The sequence below is a fragment of the Macaca thibetana genome, chromosome 8, assembly GCF_024542745.1.
Source record: "Macaca thibetana thibetana isolate TM-01 chromosome 8, ASM2454274v1, whole genome shotgun sequence".
Taxonomy (NCBI): Eukaryota; Metazoa; Chordata; class Mammalia; order Primates; family Cercopithecidae; genus Macaca; species Macaca thibetana.
The window spans coordinates 36,282,354-36,304,523 of NC_065585.1; the positions used below are offsets into that span (position 1 = coordinate 36,282,354).

At 38.8% G+C, this 22,170-nt stretch overlaps 1 protein-coding gene, 1 long non-coding RNA gene and 1 pseudogene across 2 annotated transcripts in view; 1 reads left to right on the forward strand and 2 right to left on the reverse strand.

Annotated features, from left to right (window-relative positions):
• Positions 1 to 22,170, reverse strand: part of EBAG9 (estrogen receptor binding site associated antigen 9) — a 1,013,262-nt gene that overhangs the window by 612,514 nt on the left and 378,578 nt on the right. The gene's annotated exons all lie outside the window — the stretch shown is intronic.
• Positions 850 to 3,930, forward strand: LOC126961246 (uncharacterized). The gene is made up of 3 exons (XR_007728233.1): positions 850 to 919; positions 1,426 to 1,527; positions 3,854 to 3,930. It is a non-coding gene; the product is annotated as an uncharacterized LOC126961246 (long non-coding RNA).
• Positions 16,553 to 17,237, reverse strand: LOC126961241 (40S ribosomal protein S8-like; annotated as a pseudogene).

Genomic DNA, 22,170 nt, shown 5'->3' on the forward strand with positions numbered 1-22,170 from the left:
CTTCTGCTATGAAATACTTTCTAAAAATTTTTCACAAGTGCATATCTATATCTTATGTTTTCTAGCTTCTGGGTTTCCAGAATTGATTTAGAAAGTCTCCATTAATATTTGATCTGATATAAAGTCCATTCTGTTTTCTTATAGGATTTCTATTTTTCTTATTTTTTAGGTAAGTTTTAAACTCATAGGTAATTTATTTTCAAATGTGAAGTAGAATTGTATTTTCTTTCACATGGTTAATGATGATAGATGACATCATTTGTTAATTTTCTCCCTCACCCCCAAGTTGAACTACCAACTTAGTCACATAGACCTACTAAGTTATAGAGACTAGGATTTATTTCTAGATCCTCTTTTCTGACCTATTAATCTAGTGTCTATTACTGTGCCAATATGATATCGAGTCTATTACAGTGCTTTCTACTGTTTTCTGATGTTTGTAAGGCAGGACTTCAACCCTATTTCATTCCTTTTTTGACTATTTTGGCAATTTTTTTCAATGTAAAATTTAACATCATTTCATCCAAAATCCTATACACACCCTAAATACCAAACAAAGAAATCATTTGAGTAGTCTGCCATAAATCAAATTTTAGAGTAATACTAATTTGGAGATAATATTTGTGTACCTACATTATTTATATTTATTTTTCCTTCTCAAAAATGATATATTTTAAAATATGTTTAAAAATATAACACATTCAATTTGTATGTATATAAACTGAACTAACTTGAAAACCACTGCAGTATTCATCAGTTTTTAGCCCTTTTGCATTGTTTTCTGTTATGCTTTTTCTGCTATATATACAGATATTTATCTTTTTCCTATCTGTTTCTTAATTTGTTCCAGGGAAATAACACACCTTCCCTTGTGTCTTAATTTGCTCATCTCTGATTTGCAGAAATAAAGCCTTGTACAGTGAGTACTTGTAGCACATTGAGAGGCACAGAGTGTTGTGGTCATGGCAGGGTAGAATATTGGTTAAGACCACCTGGATTCAAATATCATTTCTACAACTTTCTGGCTTTGTAATTTGGGGAAAATTATTTAATTCTCTCATACCTCAATTAAGTTTAAAATGGGGATAATAGTTTTTGTAGGGTTGTTGTAAAGATTAAATTAATTAATTCATGAAATAATTTAGAATAATGCCCAGCACAGACCATGATTCTATAGGTGTTATCTGTTTTCTTAATGGTAGCAGGAGCAAGACATATTTGTTGAAATTCACTCTTCATTCTTTATATCTGCTTCAGAAACAATTATCTTCTATTAAAGGAGAATAATTAAGGTAACAAATTGTTATTTAGATTTAACTAAGTGAAAGATGTGTGTTATATCTAAAGGAATTTATAAATGTGAGATAGTTTGGTAATTTGCTTTTATTATAAAAAATGTTGAATTTGTTTACTCTTGCTTTTCAGTGATTCTGATAAATAGCCCATACAAATGTACTTCTGTTCCTCAGTAAAATTTTAGTGATTTCCTCAAGGAAAAAAAATTCAACAACAGCAAATCAACGAAGGGTATATTTTCATTTTCTTTTACTTTTTAAGAAAATTAGTTATTTGGCTTCTTGTTAATTTTTCAATACTATCACTCAAGAAAAGGCACTTAGGTCTTGCCTTAAACTGTTTTACTAAATCTACTATTTTGTATCAGCATTATTAGATGAAATGTTAATTAGCCTCAGGTGCCTGAACTATACCAAGAACTGTGCACCAATATTTATCCCAGAGGTACAACACTCAAGCACAAATGAAGGTTAGATGTGGCTGCAGAAAGAGAAATTCCCCCCTCCCCATTATTCTTATGTTTGCTTTCATAGTTCATTATATTAGTGTTTATGTGAAATAAGGGGAATTTTCTCTGATTTCTCTAATTTGTTTTAGAACCAACCCATCAAATCATGCCATTCATTCATCCATTTCTTCCAGTTTTCATGCATTTATTCAACAAGTGTTTACTGAGTATCTGGTAGGTTCTAGCCATTACTCTAAGAACTAGAGAAAGAGCGTAAAGAAAACAAACAAACGGGAAAACAACATCATCAAAAAACAGTTTCTGCCATTGAGAAGTTCTGGAGGGAAATTCACACACTTAGTAAGTAAATAAATCCATAACATAATGCCCAGGAATCACAAATACTCTGCCCGTGCAGAGAAGGTCATGCTGAGGGGCTATCATTTGGGCAGGAGTTTGTAGGAAGCTAGGGAAGTAGTGCCAGGGAGCCCTGGAGTAAGTGATACAGTCAGAGGCCACCAATATCAAGTCTCTGAATATAAGTGCACTCGGTGTGTTTGAAAAGCAGGAAGAGGCCGGGCGCGGTGGCTCAAGCCTGTAATCCTAGCACTTTGGGAGGCCAAGACGGGCGGATCACGAGGTCAGGAGATCGAGACCATCCTGGCTAACACAGTGAAACCCCATCTCTACTAAAAAATACAAAAAACTAGCTGGGCGAGGTGGCGGGCGCCTGTAGTCCCAGCTACTCGGGAGGCTGAGGCAGGAGAATGGTGTAAACCCGGGAGGCCGAGCTTGCAGTGAGCTGAGATCCGGCTACTGCACTCCAGCCTGGGCGACAGAGCGAGACTCCGTCTCAAAAAAAAAAAAAAAAAAAAAAAAAAAAGAAAAGCAGGAAGAAGGCCAATGAAGCTGAGTGCATGAGCACAGGGAAGAGCTCTGGGAGATAAGGTCAGAATGGGGCCTTGTAGATCAGGATAAGAACTCTGGACTTTATAATACAAAGAAAGGAAGTCACTGGATGGTCAGAACAGGAAGGGGGTGTTTTTATTTGCATTTTAAGTGGGTATTATCTTTATCCTTTTCTTTGCCAAAATCATTATCTCTCCAATCTCCACATTTGTCATGCTTTTACCAAAACCTGAGTAAGTTGGAAACTGGCTCCACTAACGAGTGGGGAATGGTCATGCCATTATAGCTCCATTTATGGGGTGGAATTGGCTGGGTGCCTCTGTAGCCAGTTCTAATGCCCCATAAAAAGACCATCTGAATCTTGTTCTCTCTATGAAAATAAAAATTAGAACCTCTGGCCTTAACTTGAGTGAGGATGTAGTTCACAATTGTGAGTCTTTATTCATTTTTATTTTGTTTGTCCTTCACTCATTCAACAAGTATACATTGACTATCTACATTCACTACTATGTGCCATCACTATGCTAAGCACCAAAGATACAACCATAAAGGAGATAGAAGCTTCTATCCTCACAGATATTCTAGTCCATTGACCTACATGTGATTCTAGGGCATGCTTTTCCTGGACCCAAGTAGCTAAAACTACTCCAGTTTCAGAAAATACTGCTCCACACCAAGGGGCTTGATCAGCTTGGCCACCAAACTCTCAAATAGCCATGCATTTGCCAGGTTAATATATTTATAACAATGAGGTGGCTGGATTTATAGTCACTGTTAAATATATACTCTGTGGCATGTTCTTAGTAGTAGTACCGTCTTCAAACAAAAGACAATTTCAATTAATTTTATGCTTCTAAGTGAAGGTACTTTGCCTCTGGCATGCTGGCCATTCCCTTATTATGTCTTTAATAATCTAAGACTTTAAGAAGGATCTATTGAATTAAAATGAAGCATTCACAGACACATAGACAATCATGCCTTGTGAACTGGAATATATGTAACAAGATTAAAAATTCATTCTTTTCTAAGAAGAGAGCCAACAGAGAAATAATTCAACATTTGGGATGAGAAATCAATTATCTTCTCCCTCCCCGAGGAAACTAAGTATTTTAAGAGTTTATGAAAAAAAACAAAAATATGTTTTTATAGCTTCATATAGGCGAAAACAGATTAGAAATATGACCAAATTATATTTTTCAGTATGTGAACTTGTTAATAAACCGAGAAGCATTTGCTGAGAACCTGTGCATGGAGAACTGAGACTACCCTGATTCTGAGGATACCTGGATGTTTGACTTTGACTCTTGACCAAGAAAAGCGAAATGAGACTTATGATGTGCTATTTAAAGTCCAAAACTTCCCTGAGGACAGCTAAGACTGGTTTGTTTACTGTTCATTTTTAGCTGTTTCAACCAGTTAGACAGTTGAGATTCGCTTTGTGACCAGGGGAACATAAAAGACCCTGCTGGGAACTTGACTTCACCTGAATTAAGATTCATCATACAAAACTTGGCAATTCAATCCAGAGATGAAGCACGTTACTACATGAAAAAGAACCCTAACAAACTAGCATCTTGATGTTTTATGGATTTCCAATGCTGACTGATGTTCTTTTCTCTTACTGGATGTAGCATTTGCCTTTAAATAAAAGCCTTATGTAAATATGTTTTGAGGATTCATAGGAATCCTTTTAGAAATCTGAGCTTGTGATGTCTTTGTACTATATATTCAGCACTGTGCTAGATACGTCTTTTGGAGAATACAAGAATATCAAGGAACTTAGAGTCCAGAAGGGAGGACAACAGTAAATAACACATGTAGAGAAACTACAAACAATATGGATATAGGAACTAAAAAGAAATTATTTAGACAGTGAGGGGAAAAGAGCCCTTGGTAAGGCTTCTCCTTTAATAAAAAGCAGCCCCCAAATCATTTCTTTTCTAACAAAGAGTAGCATGTAAAATTGAGCTGCAGACATAGATAAGCTACCTAAAAAGCTTGCATAGCTAAATGCTGGCAGCGGTGCCAATAGGAAAAGACTACCTGTGGGCCAGACATGTTCAGCCTGGGGCCTCCATCCTCCCCTTTCTTTGTCAACCACAGTGTATAGTAAGGAACAAACAACATGCTGGCGGCCAGGTAGAGAACTCATCTGCATCATAAAAGATTATAGTGGGATAGCCAGCTTCTTCGTGGGCTATGCAAACATCACACTGAAAGGTGACAACATGCTAGCAGCCCTAGCTCTCGGCACCTCCTCGGCCTCGGCGCCCACTCTCGCCATGCTTGAGGAGCCCTGCAGCCCGCCAGGGCACTGTGGGAGCCTCTCTCTGGGTTGCCCAAGGCCAGAGCCGGCTCCCTGCTTGCTGGGAAGCGTGGAGGCAGAGGCGTGGGCAGAAACTGGGGCTGCGGGCAGGCTCGCAGTCCAGCACAAGTTCTGGAGGTTGTGGGCGCGGGCTCAGAGGGGCCGCACTTGGAGCAGCCTGCAGGGGCCACTAGCCCAGGGCAGTGAGGGGCTTAGTACCTGGGCCAGCAGCTGCGGAGGTTGCACCAGGTCCCGCAGCACTGCAGGCCCACATGCACCACTCTCAAATTCTCGCCGGGCCTCAGCCGCCTCCCTGTGGGACAGGGCTTGGGACCTGCAGCCTGCCATGTCCCAGCCGCCCCCTATGCGGTGGGCCCTAGCCTCACCAACAAGCGCTGCCCCATGCTCCCCGGCACTCAGTCCCATCAACCATGGAGGGGCTGAGGAGTATGGGGACATGGCGGGGGACTGGCCAGCACCTTGGCCTACAGCCCCCGTGTGGAATACACTAGGTGAAACCAGCTGAGCTCCTGAGTCTAGCAGGGACTTGGAGATTAGGTCTAGCTAAGGGATTGTAAAAGCACCAATCAGCACTCTGTATCTAGCTCACGGTTTGTAAATACACCAATTGGTACTCTATATCTAGCTAACCTAGTGGGGACTTGGAGAACTTTTCTGTGTAGCACTGTGTGTCTAGCTCAGGGATTGTAAACACACCAATCAGCACTCTGTCAAAACAGACCAATCAGCTCTCTGTAAAATGGGCCAATCAGCTCTCTGTAAAATGGACCAATCAGCAGGATGTGGGTGGGGTCAGATAAGGAAATAAAGGCAGGCTACCCGAGTCAGCAGGGGCAACTCACTCAGGTTCCGCCTTCCGCACTGTGGAATTCTTATTCTTTTGATCTTTACAATAAATCTTGCTGCCGCTCACTCTTTGGGTCCATGGTGCCTTTAAGAGATGTAACACTCACCGCGAAGGTCTGCAGCTTCACTCCTGAAGCCAGCCAGACCACAAACCCACCAGGAAGAATGAACAACTCCAGACACGCTAGTTTTAAGAGCTGTAACATTCACCACGAAGGTCTGCAGCTTCACTCCTGACAGCGAGACCAGGAACCCACCAGAAAGAAGCAGCTCCAGAAACATCTGAACGTCTTAAGGAACTCCGGACACGCCATCTTTAAGAACGGTAACACTCACCGGCAGAGTTCGCAGCTTCATTCTTGAAGTCAGTGAGACCAAGAACCCACCAATTCTGGACACAACACGTGGTCTGACCAATCCCGCGGGCCCTATGTAAATCAAACACTGCTTCCTCAAGCTGCTCTATAAAAACCTGTGTATTTCACCATGAAACCAGAAGGCCCATTTGGAAGCCTCTTTCTATCTTCAAGAGAGAGTGAGCTACTCTTTTTCTTTTGCCTATTAAAACCTCCACTCTTAAACTCACTTCTTGTATGTTTGCATCCTTGATCTCCCTGGCGTGAGATCACGAACCTCAGGTATTTACCTCAGACAGTGATGCCACTTCAATGTAAAAAGACAACAGTTAATTAAGGTTGTAGGGACTATAACTGTAACTGTAGTTAAAAGATGAGGGGAGCCCTAATCAAGGCAGATATGAGACACAGCCATTGAACAAAAAAAAACCATGTAAATAAGTCAGAAAATCCCAAGTAAATAAGGAAGATAATTTTAGTAAGAAGTGCTATAGTGAAAATAAAATTGGGTGGTGTGTAGAATGTGACTAGAATACTAGGTAAGATTAGAAAGTCAAGATGTGCCTCCAAAGACGTGTGTCTCCAGAAAAGGGTGAGAATTATCTTTCTATGGAGATACCTGCGCACTCACTAAGAATTTTCATCTCTGTGCAGGGAAAGGACAGAGTTAGCTGACAATTTGGCACAAATTGTCTCATATTCTTAATTGGAAATATGGCTGAAAAAATAGGCAGATGCCTAACCAAATCTTGGCATAGATTATTTGGAGCCAAATTATCATAGTTGTTTTTACAAACTCCCCGAATTGTTTGAATTAAAGGAAAGATACATCCCATCCCCAACAAAAACATAGCCTAGGGGAAACATCAAAAATATGGTAAAGATTTGTGGCTTAGCACAATAACTAGAATGGTCTGTCATACCCAAGTCTGAACATTTCTTCAAATTAAGCAAGTTATAGGTCTGAATGTAAGGTTTTAGTTGTATGTTGACTGGCTGTATGAATATTTATTTATGCAAAAGATAAGTCAAAAGGACAGGATACCAACCCTTACCTAGAAATGGGTTAATAAACAATATTATAATAACAATAATTTAAAATAATTTTTGAACATCATATATGTATCAGAAATGGTGCTGATGAGTTAACATATGGAATCTAATGAAATAAGAATGTATTAAATCTTCAGCCGGGCATGATGGCTCACGCCTGTAATCCCAGCACTTTGGAAGGTCAAGGCAGGTGGATAACCTGAGGTCAGGAGTTCGAGACCAGCCTGACCAGTATGGTGAAACCCTGACTCTACTAAAAATACAAAAAATTAGCCGGTTTTGGTGGCAAGCACCTATAACCCCAGCTACTTGGGAGGCTGAGGCTGGAGAATTGCTTGAACCCACGAGGCGGAGGTTGCAATGAGCCAACATAGCGCCACTGTACTCCAGCCTGAGTGATAGAGGGAGACACCATCTCGAAAGAAAAAAAAAAGAATATATAAAAGAGTCTCAGCATAATTCCACATCCAAAAAATGTAAATCTTACTCTCTCTTACCCTTCTATGTGCACACACACACAAATCCTTACTAGTATTTTCTTAAAGACTGTAAGGAGTGTATTATGTAGCACATACAAAGCAACACTTCCAAAAATCCTTTACAGTTATCTCTTTTGAAAAATGCACCTCTGCAGATAGTAATTGCACATACATCCTTTCTTTACTTTTTTCACTCCTAGGTCTTTTTATTTCCTCTAAGATTCTTCTAGGAGAATTCACGTCTTTGTAAAATGCAAAAATTTTGAATGTGGCTTGATGAAACTACGCATGTACACATCCTTGTCACCATCACCTACAAAGAAATTTTTCAAAACCCCAGAAAGTTCACTGAGGCCTTTTAGTGAATATTCGCTTAAGAGGAAACCACTCTGACTTCTATTATCATAGATTAGCTTCACTGCTTTATGAAGAATATATAGTGCTTTTTCTCTGTTTTCTTTCACTAAGCATAATGTCCCTGAAATTTACTAATGTTGTTTTGTGTATCAGTAGCTCTTTTTTTTTTTTTTCATTTATACCATTAAAAAGATATACCACACATTGCCTATCCATTTGCTAGCTGGACACTTGGGTTGTTTCTAACTGAAGGCTATCACAAATAGAATACTCTGAACATGCTTATACAAGCTGTGTGTGTGTTTGTGTGTGTATGTGCACATGTGTGGACATGTGCACTTGTTTCTTTTGGGGATTTACATGGGACCGGAATTATTGGGTTATGTGTACTCACACCAGCAATGTTTTTATTGTCCATATCCTCAGCAACTCTTCTTGGTAAATCTTTTAATTTTAGTCATTTCGGTAAGTTTGTAGTGGTAGCTCACTGTAATTTATTTGATAAGGCTTTTCACCTGTCTGTGTTTCAATTTGTGTAGATTCTGTGTGCTATTTTCATATTCACTGATCTTCTCTTCTTTAGTGTCTAATCTGTTGGTAAGCCATCCAATGAATTTTTCATTTTAGTTATTTTGTTTTTCAGTTCTAGACTTCACATTTTATTTATCTCTATCAACATTTTCTATTTGCTTTCTTATTATGTTCATGCTTTTCTTTATAGCCTTAAACATATTTATTTGCTTATTTATTTCTTTTTAATTAATTTATTTATTTGAGACAGGGTCTCACTCTGTCACCAGGTTGGAGTGCAGTGGCACAATCTGGGCTCACTGCAACCTCCGCCTCCTGGGTTCAAGCAATTCTTCTGCCTCAGTCTCCCGAGTAACTGGGACTACAGGCGCTCGCCACCATGCTCAGATAATTTTTGTATTTTTAGTAGAGACGGGATTTCACCAAATGTTGGCCAGGATGATCTCGATCTCTCGACCTCATAATCCACCTGCCTCAGCCTCCCAAAGTGCTGGGATAACAGGCGTGAGCCACTGTACCCAGCCTTAAACATATTTATAACAGCTCTTTTAAAGTTATCATTTGCTAATTTGATCACCTCTCTCAGCCATTATGCATATAACTGACTGATTTTTTTCATGTTATTAGCCACATTTTCTTGCCTCTTTGCATTTTTAGTAATTTTTTATTGTATGTTAGACATTATAGTTTCTAATTTGTTGAGTGGAGTTTTAAAAATTTTCTTTAGTAGAATATTACTTTTCTCTGCAGGCATTAATTTGCTTAACTGAGTCTAGAATAGCCTTTATTCAAGACTAAATAAGCTCCACTCCTCAGGCCTGGGTTTTTCTAGGTTTTTTATTTAAAATGATGGTATTCAATCAGGGTTTCCAACTCTAACTGTAATTCTAATATCTCACAGCCCTGTATGAGTTTCAGTTGTTGTTTGACTTAACAGTTCTTCAGTGGTAATTCTTTCCCTGGTTGTTTCATTTTCTCAGTGTTGTACATACCCTGTTCATGATCAGCCAGACTAAGGGGACTCCTCTGTACCACATCCTCAAAACCACTCTCTATGTCTCATAACCTGCCTTGTAAATCTTAGCCTATGCAGCAGCCCAAAACTTTAAATACTGTCTCCATAGCTCTAAGAGATTCTCGTTCTCTATCAGGAATTCCTTTCTGGGTCTCATTCCAGAAATTGCATTGAAAAGGAAAGTGAGGGCAATTGTAAGGGTAGCCTTGTTGGTTTCTCTTCTCTAAGGGATTACAGCACTTTTCTATCTGTCATCTAATGTCCAAAAGCCGTTTTTTATACATTTTGTCCAGTTTTAAAGTTGTTTGTGGCAGTTTGGTAGTCTAATACTAGTTACTCCAGTATGTGCAAAAGCAGGAGTCTCTCTATGCTCAGTACCTTTTCATGTGCTTATTGGCTACATATGTATCATTTCATTGAAGTCCTTGTTCAAGCATCTTTATTCTTTTTCATCTTTTTCTTATTGTAGGAGTTCTCTATAGAGTCTGGATATTTAAAATTCTTTTTTGATTAGAAATATTGTACATATTGTCTCCGTGTCCGTGGTTTTCTTTTCAACTTTCTTAGCTGGAAGTCAACTTATGCTGTGAGAAGAAAATCAGGCTGGATAATTAGGAATCTAAGGAGTTGTCTCAAAAAAGAGTAATCATCTCCTGCCCAGTTTCTAGACCTTGAGCAGTTTTTTTTGTTTGTTTCAGAATGTCTTGACTGAAAAGAGGTTGGGTTTCTAAAAAGAAGGAACTACAGCAAGTACACTTGATAAAGATCAACCCAGTTCTTCCTCCAGAGGGACTTATGGCCGTTTACTCAGTAACTATACACCAGGGAAAGGAAAACTACCAAACATTTTGAGGACTGTTAAACACACATTGACACCAGAAGACCCAAAGCATCATCATCTTCCCTTCCAACCCTCTGGTTATAGTGGAAGCATAAGGGCCATGTAATAAATGCGATCCTTCTAAGGTAGATTTTACATCAGTCCACTGGGACCACACATGTACCTTGTGATCATTTCTAAAATTTTCTAATATAGTCAGGTTTGTATGGCACAAGTGGAAGGATTTTTGTACCTCAACGTGAGCCTGCTGTTGAACACTTTCCTAGGGGCTCCACTCAAAACTAGCAGCCCTCCATGAGGAGCATGGGTCTATGCTACAAAACATCACTTATCAACTACATAGAGGATATCATGCTAAGTCATTAGGTTAAGCAGACCCAGCAACAATTTACTGTTAAACAGAAGTGTTACATCAGGATTGAACATGACTACGATGGGGGAGTAAAAACAGGCTGCAGGAGCAGGTAGCCCCAGACTCCCATATTATCCAACACGGTTGTACCGGTACCCCTCTTTTAGTTCACACCTAAGGTCATGTATGACCAGCTAATGGAGGAGGGAAAGTTTGAGTCCTTCACAGATGAATTAGGTTGGCATTTGGATGCAGGCATAAAACAGACAGTGACAGTATTAAAGGCTTAATTAAGGCAGCCTTGAGAGACAGAGTTGAGATGATAATCCTTCTAATGGGTACTGCACAGGTTATCCACTTTGTTGGACAGATAATTTACTCACTTTTAGGAGATCTACAGATAGTGAATCATGAAAAGTGGAGAATGGCATAGCTGATTGATCATGAAAATGGAAGAAGAAAGATTAGAGGACTAAACACAAGAAGGTCTAGGGGAGACTCATATGGATAGGCATACGGGAATGGACACAAAATGATTTAACGGTTTTTATCACAGGGAGTAACTATCATGAAAGATGCACTTAACAACCAAGTAAACAAAATGACTTAAGCAGGGCTCCAACTAGCGTTAGGGCAAGTGAAGCACTTAGGGTGTAAAAATTTAAGGAGGCCCTCACTCTTAGGTGCTGACCCTGCATGTGCACAACCCTGGAGTGAGTACTTCCTTAAATTTTTTGTCCTAGGCACCTTGCTTGTCTCACTCTAGTCAGTGGATGTCAGTCAGGCTGTGTCACTGACTACAGAAATGGATTAGCCGTGTTGGCTATCAATCAGCTGAACAATACGGATCTCACTTATCAAGGCCCATCTGGTTGCTACTGCTGTATTTCTAACCTGCTGGCGACAGAGGTAAACCATATCATATGGCATTATCCCTCAAGTAGTCCAATTGACTACTTGGTGGCAAGGGGACTATGTTGAGCTCTTTCCACTTTGGAAGGGCCAGTAATTTATTCAAGCAAAGATAGCTATACACTCTCTTTATAGGTTTACCTATTTAACCCACAGAGCCTCAACCAACACTACTCTCTGGAGGTGTATGGCATGTCTGATTTCACCATCACAGGATCTCATTAGAATAGGGACTCATTTCAGAGAAAAGGAGATATCGAAATAGGCCCATGACCATGGAATTCACTGGTCATATTACATACCATGGCATCAGAAACTGCCATCTGATAAGAGTTTTGGAAACAGTATTTTACAAGCATAGCTAAAGTGTCGGCTTAGAGGTGATAATTCTATGAGGGTGGAGCACCATCCTACAGGTCACTATATATAGCTTGAATCAAAGACCTTTATATGGAACCATGTCTTTAACTAAAAAAAAAAAAAAAAAGATTGGTCCATAAATCTAGGGGTAGAAGCAGGAGTAGCCTTCCTTACTCCCAGTGAACATCTTGGAGAATTTGTGCCTTCTGACGCCAGAATTTTGGGCTCTTTAAGCCTATATGTCCTGGTTCCTTAAGGGAGAATGCTTCTTCCAGATAATAAAGATAAGCTATGATTAACGTCCGAGAATTTCAGGCTCCTTTGGACCCAGGGGTCATGAAACAAGAAGAAAAGTCACCATGTTGGTGAGGATAATTGATTCTGATCAACAGGAGGAAGGGCTGCTGTTAAACAATGGTGGAATGTTATTAACACCTCGATGACCTGTTTGGGCACTGCTTGGACCCCCTTTGCCCAATTTTGATAGAAAATTCACAATTCTCAGGCAATCTCAGCCTGTAAAGAAGCATTGTGACCAGCCAGGATCAACAGAGGTGCTATCTGAGGGTGAGGGGAATTTGGAGTGAATAAGAAAAGGAAGACAAAGAGACTTAGATCAGCTTCAATTGATTATAGTTCATCATTAACTTTCCACTTCTAAGTTTCCCTTAGGAAGCAAGGCCCACCAGAGTCTTGAAGGAGTTGCTCCCTAAACAGATATGAAGAAGTGGATCAGCATGGTACTAGGTGTGGACTGCAGTAGACATGGTGATGTAGCTTCTGGGTCTCCCTTCAAGGAAGGACTGGTTGATTCAGTTACTAAAAGGGCTGCTGGCAGACAGTTTACACCTGTCAGTCCCTCAGGGATGGCCTCAGCTGCAGAGAGCTGCCTGGGCAAGGTCACGCTCTTTTGGGAATGACTAATCAAGCAGAAGTTGAAAGGTTCAGCCCTGTTGGCCCAAGGCAGAATAAGTCTGATGGGGCTGGGAGAGGTTTTCTTTGGGACAGCTTGACTTATCCATCTGTTCAATCCTGCTTCTTTTTCTCTTCCACAGGAGTTGATTTCAAGAATATTCTTTAGTAAATATTTTAATCATTGAAATTGCCTGAGTCTGCTTCCATGAACAGTTATCAACCGCTGTAAGTGGAAAATCAGTTAATTCCAATAACTGGTTATCTTTTTTCATTCATTTCATGGAATCAAAGTAAAACTTTTGAGAGTTTACTCCATTAAGTTGTGAATGCTAGTGTAAATTCAGTTAAGAAATTCACCATTAAAGATAACGTTATTTGTTTCAACGGAGAAATATAAATATAAATGTTGGTGGATCACAGTATCATTGCAAAAATGATATTATTACTCTATTATAATAAAAAAATGCATGACACAGAAATATACTTGGAATTTGTTGTAGTGTATTGTTAATTCAGAAGTTGGCAAATGTGTCTTGTAAAGGGTCAGATAGAAAATGTTTCAGGCTTTGCCGGGCATATGGTCTTCGTTGCAACTACTGTCTAGTGCAATAGCAGCCACAGACAATCCACAAAGAGAAGAGCATGGCTGTGTTCCAATAAAACTATTTACTAAAACAGGCAACATTTCAGATTTAGCCAGAGGACTATAGTTTGCCAAGCCTGCCCTAATTCTTCAGCATCCAAATGAGCTGTATTGAAATTGCAGTTAAAAAGAAGAAACATACCCAATACAAGCAGTATTATAATAGCACCATTTACAGTAGTCTCCTTTTGTACTCGATATCACATTTCATAAGTGTTTGAATCTCTGAATAACTACTTTGCAAATTAACTGAAGTGTTCTACAGTGATATTGAACTTATTTTGAAATGACTCGTCTAAACTTTGCATTGTGTTCAAAATTAGAAAATTTAAATCAATATGTTCACAAATGGACTGCCAAAAATTCCAGTGTTTGAAGCTTTTAGCATTTTGTAATCATTGAAAACAAAACTTGCAAACAGGGAGACATTGAAATTTATTCTTCCATAGCAAGAGAGGACCTGAATAAATTAATTTTTTGAGCTCAATTATTTTTTGAAATTCAAAACCTATACTTTCAAGCATCACAACTTATGGAAATAATCTTTTGATAGAGCTTCTATTTTAATTGGATATATGTATATTTTGCATAAAGAGAATGAAATTGAGGTCTGTGATTTTACATCATATAAGTTTTGTGAAATGTTCAAAAGTATTGTAAATAGTGACAAATTACTTGACAGGTTGTATCCTGTACGAACATTTATTGAATAAAGATACTCTAAATAAAGGCAAAAAGATAGTATCTATGGAAATATTTTGGCTAAAGTATTACACACTAAAAATATAGAACTGATCATTTTCCCTATTAAGCAGAATGTTTCTGAGCTTAGTAGGTAGCAGAGCACTAAGAGAGGAAGTTTATTATTTTTTTCTCAATCAAAACTTCATATTTTACAGAGATGAGCCAATTGAAGGCATCAGAATATCAAATTTATTAATCCTGAAATGCAAATTTGAAGAAGATTGAAGGCAATTAAAAATAAGACAATTCTATAATAGGGATAAAAATATAATCTTCAGAAGAATAACAGAAACAATATTAAAAGTGGATACAGCTAAGAAACTGATTAAAGTGAATGAGCATCTATGCAAAATAGTTATTCTGCTTGTATTCTATTAGTCAGATAATCAACTACAAGTTTTTTAAAATTTTGTATTATCTTATATAGTATTTTATTTTAGAAAGAATTTTATTTTTGAAAATTGGTTTATTATTCTTACTAGCCTACAACATAGTTGTATTTAAACCAATTTGCCAGTCTATATATATTTAAAATTGTATAATTTTATTGATCTTAGTGTCCTGTTTTATTCTCAAAACTGTCCTGTATTTGGAATATAATTTGTGTGTTTGTGACAGTGATCAGCAAATCCAAAAGCTCTTCTTTAGAACTCAGACACTTTGAATGGCAAAGAATGGGAGAATTTTAATAATTTCCATTCAGTATCTCTTATTGTGCCACCCAGATAATCTCATCTAACTTTCATAATAACTGTACTCTAAATATTATTTACTCTATTAAAATACAACAAAAACAGCCAGGATGGTGGCTCATACCTGTAATCCCAGCGCTTTGGGAGGCCAAGGTGGGTGGATCATTTGAGGTGAGGAGTTTGAGACTAGCCTGGACAACATGGTGAAACCCTGTCCCCACTGAAAATACAAAAATTAGCCAGGCGTGGTCATGGGTGTCCGTAATTCCAGCTACTAGGAAGGCTGAGGCAGGAGACTCGCTTGAGCCTGGGAGGAGGAGGTTGCGGTGAGCCGAGATCACGCCACTGTACTCCAGACTGGGAGACAGAGTGAGACCCTGTCTCAAAAACCAAAATAATAAAAATAATAAAATAAAATACAACAAAAATGAAGGTTAGAAAAGTGAAGTAAATTGCTGAAGATCACACAACTATTAATTTGCAAAGACAGAGTTAAACCTTTGGTTTGCCTATCTCTAAAGCCTTAGCTTTTAATTATTATGCCATATTTTGCAAGACAGATTCTTAATCTTATTATTAATGTTTGTTATTATCTGTTTATAAACTTGGAATACAAAAAATATATTTTTTAAAAGTCTGTAGTATCAGGCGGGGCGTGGTTGCTCACGCCTGTAATCCCAGCACTTTGGGAGGCCAAAGCGGGCGGATCACCTGAGGTCAGGAGTTCGAGACCAGTCTGACCTACATGGAGAAACTTTGACTCTACTACAAATATAAAATTAGCCGGGTGTGGTGGTGCATGACTGTAATCCCAGCTACTTGGGAGGCTGAGTCAGGAGAATCGCTTGAACCCGGGAGGCAGAGATTGCGTTGAGCCAAGATTGCAACGCTGCACTCCAGCCTGGGCAACAAGAGCAAAACTCCATCTCAAAAAAAAAAGTTTGTAGGATTAGCACAAATAAATAACTTTGGTAGTATTTGGGAGGTATTTCCTCAATTATTTTTCTAACATATAAATGCATGTATTTAAGTGATTGAGATCATACAATATATTATATTCCTTTAGCCTGAGAGAAACAACATATATAATGTGATAAATAGTTGAAACTAAATTTCCAAATAGTCTTGGGATGTTGTCTTTATAGCAACTTTGTCTTATTTCATAAGTGCCAAATATTTTTTCCTTAAAGGCCTCAGAAAATTGGTCCTATAAAAGAAACAACTTATAATACGTGGCCAACTTTTATACAGAATATTCAAATCATGTTCACCTCCTTTGGTAGTGATCTTTAATAAAACTTTAAGTTTCTAGGATCTAGTTGGAGAATGGAGGTCATGGTTTGCTTGACTTTGTGTTTGAGACAGGCTTTGTGTACTTCAAAAAGATCTGTGAAATGGAAATGCATTTTGCAAAATGAAAAGTCCTCCATGGATACTATAAGTAATGTTGAAATTCTTTTTTTTTTTTTTGAACAGAACAATAAATACCTTTGTTACACGGGTGAAGACAAAACGAGGATTTATTTGCCTTTCCGGGCTTTGATTTTCCTAAGATAGAACTCCAACTCTTTGCCCTCTAGTACATAACCATCTGCTCGGCCACCCTGTCCCGGCCTGGAAGCAATGCACTCAAGAAGCTTGCCCTGCTGGAACTCCTCCAGGAGACTGCTGATTTTGGCATTCTTTTTCCTTTCATCATATTTCTTCTGAATTTTTTTAGATCATTTTTTGTTTAAAATCTCTTCTTCCTCAGGAGTCAGCTTGGCTCCCTTCTTGCGGCCCAGGGGCAGCGCGTAATGGGACTCGTACCCCTGTCGGTACGGTGTGCTGTCGATAAGCACCATGCAATTCTTCACCAGAGTCTTGGTACGGACCAGCTCATTATTAGACGCATTGTAGACAACATCGATGATCCTTGTTTTACGAGTACAACACTCTGAGCCCCGGGAGAAATTCCCTACATCCAGCCTCAGGGCACGGTATTTCTTGTTACCTCCCCGCACACAGACTGTGTGGATGCGGTGGGGGCCAATCTTGGTGTTGGCAGCCGGGCGCCCCAACTCATACTTCCACTTCTTGTGGTAGGGCTTTCTCTTGCCCCCGGTTTTGCGGCGCTTGTGCCAGTTGTCCCTAGAAATGCCCATCGCTCGGCGCTGGCTGGAAAGAGCAATGTTGAAATTCTTGATCAATGGCATGTGTTGCTCAAAATCTCTCAGAGGAGATTTTGAATGGAACAAATTGTAAGATACTCTCTTTACAGTGTTACTTAGGATCAAAAAAAAGTGGTAACAATGTGAAGATTTTTTTTTTCTGGAACAAGAAGTACTTCTCAAATGGAATCCAACTCTAGACATTTATCAAGATGACTGCTCCTCCCACGTGTAATAAAGAATCCCTAAGCACTCATCATGATGAGCAGTATTTATAGTCATGTTTACATTTTATTGTGAGTTATAGGAAAAAATATTCTTTTGGTCTGTAATGGTTTGTCGCTCAGTTTGGCACTTAGCTCTGGTCTGTATTTACAGATAAAATTTTGAGATAGGAAAATTAATTTGTTGTTACATAATGTCAATTCTATTCTTTTCCAAATCTCCCTAGTTTTTCAATGATTCAATCTTGGAAAATTTTACATCAAGATTGTGTTTATTATTTGTGTTAATGTTCTCATTTTACAAGTACTAAATTAAGAATTTTTTAAAAACAAAAATAAAGAGACTTTTTGACTTCAGACATAGCTCCTTGTTTTGTCACTGAAGGAGGCAATCAGACTGACCTGGGTCCCAATTGTAACTTAGCTTTTTTATTTGCTTGAGCCTCAGGTTCCTATTTACATGTTGGAGACAACTACTTCTTAGTGGTACTTTGAGGATTCAATAAGGTAACAGGAAAAGACTTAGCCAGTGGGCTGGCACATAATACATGAAAACACAAGGAACGTTATTTGGGCTGGAGGGTAGTGGGGAATGGAGGGATGTTGGTCACGTAGACAGGAGGATAAGTATTTGAGATCTACTACATGGCATGGTGACTGTAGTTAATAATAATGTATTGTATGCTGAAAAATTGCCAAGGGAGTACATTTTAAATGTAGTCACCACAAAAAAATGATAAGTATGTAAGGTGATGTCTATGTCACTTAGTTTGATTTAATTATCCCAAAATGTGTACATGTATAAAAACACCTTGTACCCTATAAATATATGCAATTATTTTCATTCAAAAAATTTGAAAACCAAAGTTGTTTTTATTATCTTTCTGAAAAGTGCAAAATGAAAGAAAAAGAAAAGAAATACAAAAACTAAGGCCTACAAGCTTAGAGAAGCTGCATATTCAGAATGAATTAATCCTATAATATATACATAGAATTCTCAAAGCATAATGTGTGTTGAGACACACTCAAAGAACTCCTGCTAAAGTGTTGCTATGATCAGAGACAGGAAAAATAATGAGACTCTTTGGATGTCTACAGGAAGGATTGTGAGATAGGACTCATAACTCAGATGAACTAGAGGAAGTAAAGCCTTTGGGAGATAGGCCAGGTATCAACCCCAATCAGCAGCCTCATCCACTAAGTGTCAGGTTCTATGCCAACTCTATGGACATAAGTGCAAGTTAAATAAGCCCTGCCTTCAGGGAAGCACAATTAACCACAAGGGTTATTTGTGCACAAGCTACTCTGCTATAAAGAGGGTTGCTTACTAACACAGCCAGAGAGGACTGGGGAAGGATTCTAGCTGCCTGAGCTGAGCCAGGAAGGGAAAATTGGAGTTAGCAAGGCAAGGACGGTCATTCCAGGCAGTGGAAACAGAATGAGCAAAGGCAAGAGAAAAGGTAGTGTTTCGGGTAACTAAAATTATGCTATGTGTTTGGAGCTTAAAGATCATGTGAAAAGTGGGCAGAGGTGGAGCCAGGGTGGAAACAGGGTCATGAAGGGTTCTGTCTGCCAGGCTGTGGTTCTAGCCACACATAAATGCTTGCAGTTCCCGAATGTAGCACTATCTTAGTTTGGGCTGCTATAACCAAATACCATAGACTGGGTGGCTTAAACAACAAATATTTATTTCTCACAATTCTGCAGGCTGGAATTTTGACATCATGGTGGTAGCATGGTCAGGTTGTCAGTGAGGGTCCTCCCGTTGGTTCACAGATGGTTGCCTGTATTCTAACATGGGCTAGGGAGAGAAAGCATGCTGTCTCGTGTGTCTTTTATTATAAGAACACTAATCCCATCATGGAGGTTCCACCCTTATGATCTAATTAACTCACAAAAATCCCATCTTTACACACCATCACATTGGAGATTTGGTTTCTACATATGAATTTTGAAGGGACATAAACATTTAGTCCATAGCCACCAATCTCCCTGTTAACTCTAAAACTGGCCTTTTTCTCATTACTGTAATACGTCTGGCCCATTCCTTCTTCAAGGTCTTTGCACATGTTGTTCCCTCTGCTTAGCCCCTCTTCTCCAATATTTTGTTGTGATGGCTCCTTACAACTCAGGTCTCAAGGCAAATGTAACCTTCTGAAGAAAAGCCTTTATTGACTCTGTCTCTTAATAGTTTTCCCCTAGCAACTTATCATAATTTGAATTTGTATCATACACTTTCTTGTTTGTGTTTGAATTAATCTCCTTCCCCCCAGTAGAAAGAAAGCTGCATGAAAGTGGGGCCTTTTCTGTGTTGTTCACGCCTGTAATTCTGTGCCCAGAACAGAGCATGACACACATTGATACCCAATCAATAAATCAGACTTTTCCTTCTGTTGGAAAGTCCCATCATTTCTGCAAGCCAATTCCAACCTTCAAGAGGTGTCTAGGAATCTCCTTTACATTCATCTCTCCTACTTCCTCATTGCTCCCAGAATGAGGTAATATTTTCTCTTTTTTTTTTTTTTTTTTTTGACAGAGTTTCACTCTTGTTGCCCAGGATGGAGTGCAGTGGCACAATCTCAGCTCACTGCAACCTCCACCCCCTGGGTTCAAGCGGTTCTCTTGCCTCAGCCTCCTGAGTAGCTGGGATTGCAGGCATGAACCACCCGCCTGGCTAGTTTTGTATTTTTAGTAGAGACAGGGTTTCTCCATGTTGGTCAGGCTAGTCTTGAACTCCCGACCTCAGGTGATCCACCCACCTCAGCCTCCCAAAGTGCTCGGATTACAGGTGTGAGCCACTGCGCCCGACCGAGGTGATTTTTTAAAAATGTCCTCTGAGAGAGTACCTTGTACACATTTCTATTTCAGCCTTATTATACTGTACTTTATACTGCACTATATATATATTATATACATTATACACCATATATAATACACCATATATATATACACACACACCATATATATACACACACACATATACACACACACATATATATACACACACACACACACATATATATATAAAACTTACTGCACTATTATACTATGTCTGTCTCTCTTCTATTTTATTTTGAACTCCCTGGAAGCAACAGCTGTGTCAACTAGTCCTTTTATTACCAAATACCCATCATAGGGTCTGATAACAGTAGATGCTCAGAGAGTTGTTGAGTGTTGGTGAATAAATGAAGGAGGATTGAAGAGGATTGAGACTAGAGGTAGAGAGGGCAGATAGGAGTCTCTGACATCCACTGCTAGGAATCTCACCTTTGAAAGTATACTCACACATCCACAAGGATGACAGTGGGGCATAATAAAAACAGTAAACAAGCTACATTCTCATCAAAAGGGAATGGTTAAATCATATAATCTACATCTTTATAATGGAACACTAAGTAGCCATTAAAAATATCACATATATACACATACTTAAATAGAAATCTCTCCAAATATTTTATTAAGTGAAAAGGATTAAGTGAGAGACTATGATGTAAAGCATGCAATATGGTTTAACTCTGTGTCCCCACCCAAATCTCATCTTATAGCTCCCATAATTCCCACATGTTGTGGCAGGGACCAGCTGGGAGATTATTGAATCATGGGGGCAGGTCTTTCCCGTGCTGTACTTGTGATAGTGAACGAGATATGATGGTTTTAAAAACAGGAGTTTAACTGCATGAGCTTTCTCTTTGCCTGCTGCCATCCATGAAAGATGTGACTTGCTCCGCTTTGCCTTCCACCATGATTGTGAGGTCTCCCCAGCCAAGTGGAACTGTAAGTCCAATAAATCTCTTTCTTTTATAAATTGCCCAGTCTTGGGTATGTCTTTATCAGCAGTATGAAAACAAACTAATACAGCATGTTCCCATATGTGTAAAGAAATACTCAAACCTTATGTCTTATCATCCATATATACATGTATGCAGATATAAAGGAATAAGAACTAAAGGGATATACACCGAATGCTTAACAGTGGATATATATGTGGAAGGAGAGAATTAGGATGTGCTATGGAAAGAGAAAATTCACCATTTGTACTTTTATGTTATTTGGATTTTTTACAAGGAGAAAGTATTTGTTTATTAATTATGTAATTAAACATTATTTTAGTAGTCTATGTTACTAATATGGGCAGGAAGTTATTGGGATCTGATCAATGACCATTGCAAAAAGAATTTTGAGATTTGTAGGACTTAGTGAAAAATTGTAGAAAATGAGGGAGAAGGAAAAGTCTAGGGTGACCAAGATTTTAACCTTAGATACTTCAGTGGATGGTGATATTTACTGTGTCAGACAACAAGGAAGAAAAGACAAGATTTAGATGGGAAGAAGATATGTTTAGTTTAGGTATGTTGAGTTTCAGGTGTTTATGGAATTTCCAAATGGACACATTTACTAGTTGGTTGTACATATGGGTCTGGAGTACTGGATAGAGACTGAGAATTAAAAATGAAGATTTGGGACAATTAACACAGATTAGATATTGAAGTTGGAGAGCAGGTGTTTGTCTATCAGCAGGCATAAAGCAGGGAGGTCAATAAGGCCCTCGAATTGATATGTAAAATTTGTGAATACGCCCCCTACCCCCAGTCCTCACACTTCTCTAAAAGAGTTCATCATTTCAACAGATTTTTGAAAGAGGCTAATGATTCAAAAAGATTGAGAGGAATATGGTAGAGAATGGAAAATGGTTGATGATAAACCTTGAGGACGATCAATGA